This window comes from Nematolebias whitei, chromosome 22 (assembly GCF_014905685.2).
Source record: "Nematolebias whitei isolate Nwh7 chromosome 22, NemWhi1, whole genome shotgun sequence".
In the NCBI taxonomy this organism is placed as follows: Eukaryota; Metazoa; Chordata; class Actinopteri; order Cyprinodontiformes; family Rivulidae; genus Nematolebias; species Nematolebias whitei.
The window spans coordinates 17,104,185-17,110,184 of record NC_056519.1 but is presented as its reverse complement, the minus strand read 5'-3'; the positions used below and the strand labels follow the sequence as shown (position 1 = coordinate 17,110,184).

General features: G+C 39.8%; 1 protein-coding gene across 1 annotated transcript in view; it reads left to right on the top strand.

Moving 5' to 3' along the window:
• The first annotated feature begins 717 nt into the window (after nucleotides 1–717).
• Nucleotides 718–6,000, top strand: part of ptn (pleiotrophin) — an 80,839-nt gene continuing 75,556 nt past the window's right edge. The window contains exon 1 of the mRNA XM_037695959.1: nucleotides 718–849. The gene's annotated coding sequence lies outside the window, so the exon portion shown is untranslated. The remainder of the gene's footprint in view (nucleotides 850–6,000) is intronic.

Genomic DNA, 6,000 nt, shown 5'->3' with positions numbered 1-6,000 from the left:
CCTGATCCCTTTTTTTTAACTGTCTGTGTCCAAAAGACAAAGTGTCATGGAAAGTAATGCATTAACATGTCAAAAGTAATTATAGAAACACAGCTTTTCTTTGTAGTTTTTCCACCTCAGGTGACCCGAAGGTGCAGATTGAGATATGAATGCTGATTTAAACCACTGCAGAAGTCATGCACACGATGACATAGTAGTTGTATTTCTTTGCGGCAGGCCATACACCGAGCTGAAAACAAATCTAGAGGTTTTTGTTTATCATCAATAGTCTATTGATTGCTTTACACTCACTTTTCCATGGATCAACAAAATATTTTATGTAACAGTGTGCTTTGACGGGTCTACTGTTCCCTGTTTGCTCACTCTGGGCTCATTCAGAATTTTTTGCTCCCTCTGTCTGAACATCTTCTGTTAGATCAGTGTCGCTCATTGTCTCACTTTTTCCTCTGTTTATCTGCAGGTCGCTCCTCTGCCAGCTCTTCCTTTCAGTCCCAATGGGTTTCCTGTGTGCTTGGGCTCTTAATGCTCTCCTTTTTTCTCTCATCCTCCCATCCCACATCTCCTCTCTGGTGTCTTGGTGAGTGCCAGGCAGGGCGTCCCTGGAGTGACCTTCGGGGGGTAATGAGCTCTTGATCACGAGTCAGGAAACACAGAGTTGAGAACACCCCACCCTGTTACCCTCCCCTCAATCCATGCAACACACACACACACACAAAGAAAAAAAAGCCTATCGTGTGCACAGCTCACAAAGAGAAATCGTATTGGAGAGACAGGGCAGCAGGGCAGAAGTGCAGATAAAAAGAGCCCAGAGAAAGTCCCGACACACAACTACAAGACCTCCAGAGTAAAGTAAGTGGATTCTTCTTTCCTAGGTGCACATATACCGAAAAGTTTATTTTTTTATGTGTGACGTTCTGAAAAGACGGCTATTTGAGCAGCCAGACAAGCAAGAAAAGTTCTGTGCGCAGCTGTGCTTCTGCCAGACTTGTACAAATGGTTTCAAGGCTATTTGGGGTGAGTGTGCATCTCTTGGGGTTGCAAACTTTTGGATTGGAGACGTTTCTATGAGTGTGTGGGATTCATGAGTTCCAGACTTGTGTTCACATTTCTTTTAAAACTTACACAAAGACAACTTTTGTTGAAGTTACAAAAAAAAATGCACTTGGAAGTTTCTCTCATAGTAACGGTGATGTTTTGCATTCTGATATTCTGCCTTTTGGTCAAATATGCTACTTTTGTACACATGGTCCTAATTGCTTTTGTTGTTTGCTCCATTTAAAGCCGAATTCTTTCTCGAGGCTGTTGGTACAAGATGATAAACACGTGAAAATATACAAGATTATTAAGCTTAAAAGCTGAGAATTAGAATCGCAGATGGAGAGTAGCTTGTAGACAAACTGGGTAAACAATTGGAAAGACAATAATCCAGCAGCCATGGGCCATGGCATGTAGAGTTAAACCATTAACAGAGCCATTTCTTCAGTAATTAGACTTCAAACATCCATATGTTTTGTTTATTATCGCTATCAGCCAAAAACGAGCAAGTCTGTCTGCGCATGTAAGCTGGTTGATGTCAACTACTTTTCCCAGGATGTTGCAATTTGGGTCAGGCCTGACTAGAATGACAAACCCCGCTCTGCTGTATTGTACCACCACTATGTGATCGGGCAGACCTTCTGCTTACGTTGCCATGGCGTTCTACAGCCCCAGTATAGCAGCCCAAGTCAGACCAAACAGTGTTCCTCTCTGTCTTATGAGCATTCCTTTGGTAGACAAAAGCTTTTTCCAGGTCATTCTTGCTCGAAATGAGGTGTTCGCTTCATTTCTTTAGAATCAACACATGGTGCGGCCTTAATGAAAGAGCAGGGAGAGATTAAACATGAAGTGGAGATGAGCTTGAGAAACCTGCTTTGGTCTGCAGGAAGTCAGAGGACAATGTGGATTAAGCTGAATGGCAGCCAACAGGGTCAAACTCATAAAACTGCTTCGTTTCTAAGTAGGCCCTGGCATTTTCCCTCCAAGATGGCCTCTTGGAGCCCTTTAAGAAACATTTTGCACATTCTGCCCTTTTCTCTTGTTAAAGGCTTGCCCCACATCTTTCACCACGTGACCTCGCCTATATGTCAATGTGTTTAAGCAAAAAGCCAGTTCATTTCTTTCTGTGTCCTCACAAATGCTTTGATGAGACTGCGCTCTATGGAGGAGCTGGAGCAATAAGGCATAGAATTGCACCGTTAGGGGCCAGAGAAGTCCACTCTGGGGGAGGGGGGAGAGGGATGCACTGTGAAAGGAGCCAGTCCTTGTCTGTAGGACACAAGTAAGTGGGAGAAAGAAGAAGGAAGTTGGTAGGGCGCAGGGTGCAGACACACACAAAGGTCCTCACATTGAGAGTTTGGTTTACTTTTGAGGGGTAAGCGCTGACCCTTCACATGGGAGATGAACAAAGTGGGGCTTGATGGGGTCTAGAGGGCCTCCACAGAAGGGAAGGACTGGATAAAGGGGAAAAAATGGAAGAACAAAAGGAGAGAAAGGATCTTAGAGGAGATGCCTGTCAATGAATCATCCTTTAAGCATCCAATTCTAAGTGCAATATTGCAGAAAATGAGAGTAAAACAGAGCAGGAAAAGATAATCCTTTGCCCTTCTGAGAATATACCTGATTTATTGCATTTTTGTTGTATTTGTATTCATTTGGCTATACTAAATTTAAATCCCTCAACTTAATAGAAGGGCTAAGATGTTTTTAATAAAACTGGAATTAGTCATAAAGTCTTTTAAAACCTAATACTGTACATACATTTAAAGGCAACAAACCCAATATGTTGGGATTAAAAGTGAATATTATGATACTAGCAGAGATGTTGCATGCACTAAAAAAGGTACCTATATTCCATGAACTGGACAGTCTGGCATAAGTTATGGTAATTGTTACCCATCGTAGCCATTTAGCTGGTGACTCTTCCCTTACATAGCCTGTTATTGACCTATTGAAAACACCTAATCTACCATTTTGTTTAGCTGTTAAAAATGTTAACTTCAGCAGCATTATCCCTTAAAAATCTTAAGGTAGAAAATTTGTGGAAAAGAGAAGATTCTCTCACATGGTATAAAAGCAACGAAAAACCTATGACAAACCTGAGACAAAGCCGTCAACAAACCCTTTAAGGATGTGTGCCATTGGTCACCATTGTCTAAAGATGCTCAGTGAAAAGGGTTCTCATTTCTTTTGTGGAGGAATTCCAATGGGGTTTGTGTTTGTGCGCAAGTGTTGAAGCGTGTTGTGAATCAGTGACATTCCTGCAATAAAACTTGCATAGGCTTTTCCACTTTTCTCACCCGCTTTTGGCTTCATCTTTGGTGAGGTAAGAAGAACTGAGGCTTTCTTACATAGATTTGCTATCAGGAAACCAGGGATAAATCTCAATTTACACTGTTGAGGATAAAATACGAATTAGTTTTCACGTACCCTATATGTCTGTTTCCTAGTTCTATCTGCCACACTTTCAAAAACATGAATAAGCACCTCATAGTGGACTGAAGAGACGGTAAGGGTCTCATGGCTGTATATGAAGTTGGAAACCAAATGAGAACGTAAACTTGCAGCTCGTATACAATTTGTTTGGTGCATTTCTTTTTTTTCTTTTTTGTATGGCACAAAAAATGTAGATCATCATAATAGTTGCAAGACAAAATAAAACCAATGTTTCCCATTTAAATTTTAATGATCCAAACCTAACCATTTTTTAAACACTAGCATTTTATTTGCAAAAGGCTGATATCTTGATGCGGCCCCTTTTTGAATTAGAAATTTGTCACAAATGTAGCACAAAGATGTGCTCCCCTGACTATGACCTCTGACCCTTGGATAGTCTACCACATTCACCCTGAACTGTTTTCTTTAAAGTTACTTTGGACTTGAATCATTCTCACATTCACTGTCCTTATTATTGTCTTTTATGCTTTAAAAAAAAAAAAATCATTAAGGAAGTTTGTTTTATTTGTTTATGACAGGTGTGAACATAAATAATGTTTGCAATCATTATCATGAAATCATGTGAAATATTGTGTGTTTTAACATATTCTTTCTGTTCTATTTTTCAGAAAATAACTTTTCCTTGAGAGACACTCATGTGTTTTTGAGCCGGAATCTGCTTACGTCAGTGGGGAGTCATAACATCTGAGAGATCCCAAAACCCTTCTGAGAGCTGAGAGTTCAAACAAAGTTTCTTTGTGTGACACTTTGCAGTTCGTCTCTCGTCCCCATTCTGATGTCCATCTTTGCTTATTCCTGAGCAAAGAAAACAACAAGTTTGCGCAGTAACGATTTTTGTTAGAAGCAAAATAAAGTAGAGTTCCAGTAACTACAGAAGATAAAAAGTTTTTTCTCACTGCGAAACATGTTTTCAGCTTAAGGTTGCCGATTGCCTGCACAGCTTCTCATCAGTTGAGACACCGACCCATGAGGCGGTCAGTCACAGTGACTTTCGGCTACCTTGGGTAGTGCCTGGCTAGTCCTGTCCTTGTGGTTTTATCCTGGTCAGATCCACCAGCAAAACTCCAAAAAAGCCGAGTGAACTCAAGTCCTCAACACTGACCTGGTAAGGAGCTGAAACCGGATAACATGAATGCCACTTTGGGTCTGGTTATGACATTTTAGCTGATGCAACTTAATAAATAATCTCCTGCTTTGCAGGGAAAACAAATGACTTGATCTGGTCACATTAAATAATATCTCTCAACCAAATTCCAAAGTAAACTATTTATCGAATAGTTAAACTTTGACTAAATCTGTGCGCGTATTAAAGCCAAAATAATTCCTGCTCAAATAATTAATTTTGCTGTAATAAAAGCTAATTAATCCATGACTGATTAATTAGTGTCATAATGGTTTATTGGTCATAACCTGAAAAATGTGGGAACCACTCATTTAATGCACTGTAACTTAGATTACCGGTACTTTTCATTAGTTACTGAAACATTTCCAGCATTTAGAGTAATAGTGCTTCAAGGTTTTCTTTTCCAAGTTGTACAAACCTACAAAGGGTTCTCCTTTTGAATTTTTCTGTTTTACAATCAAACCTTTGAGAAACGTGTGATGGGTTACAACAAGTGAGACATGCATGACAGCTGGAATGGGATCAGGTGCCAGATATTTAGCATACACTATTGATTGTGAAGTGGAGAAAGGAGATTGCATCCTAAGCTTTAATCAGGATGGACAAACCGTACCGCAACAGGATCCTGAGCTGAATGGGAATATCCACAAAGGAAACTGGAAGACCTGGTAGACTAGAACAGATCACGCTAACTTTGGGGTCAAGTGAACCACAAAACCATACATTTCCTTTTATTCATGATCACATGTACTATGTTCCCCGACTCCTCAATTGTTGACTCAGAGTTGAAACAGTCAACACCCCCAGTTTCCTTCAACACCATAAACAATAAGTAGAGCATGTGCTAAAGATGCAAGTACATTAAGTTTAATAGCCAGAGGAGGGGTCGACGGATAAAGTTTGATTGTATAAAATTTTCAATTCAGTTCAAAATACTTTATTAATACCAAAGGGAAATTTCATGGTTTAATATCATACCCAACCATCGTCGACCATTTGACGACAGCTGGGCTCCCTGCTGTCTTTCTTCCCATCATCAGCTTTCTGGGTGAAAAGAACAACTTCCAGCTGCCAACTCTGATGTCCAATCTATCACTGTCCAAAAAAATTTTAACACTGCTGTGACGAATGAAGCTGAAGTTGATGCACCATTAATTGAGGCATCTTATGAAATCAATGTTTATGTAAATTATATATATATATTTTGTTCAGATTTATTATCCGACATTGTTCTAGCTCAATTTAGCATGTCTCACCATATGAAGAGTCAAAAGCTTACGTTGCATAAAATCACAAAGATTGTTTTATGACCTACAGGGATGCTTTTATTAAGCTTTTAGGTTCCATGCATTGAAAAAAAAAATCCTCACTCTTTGACCTTCCCA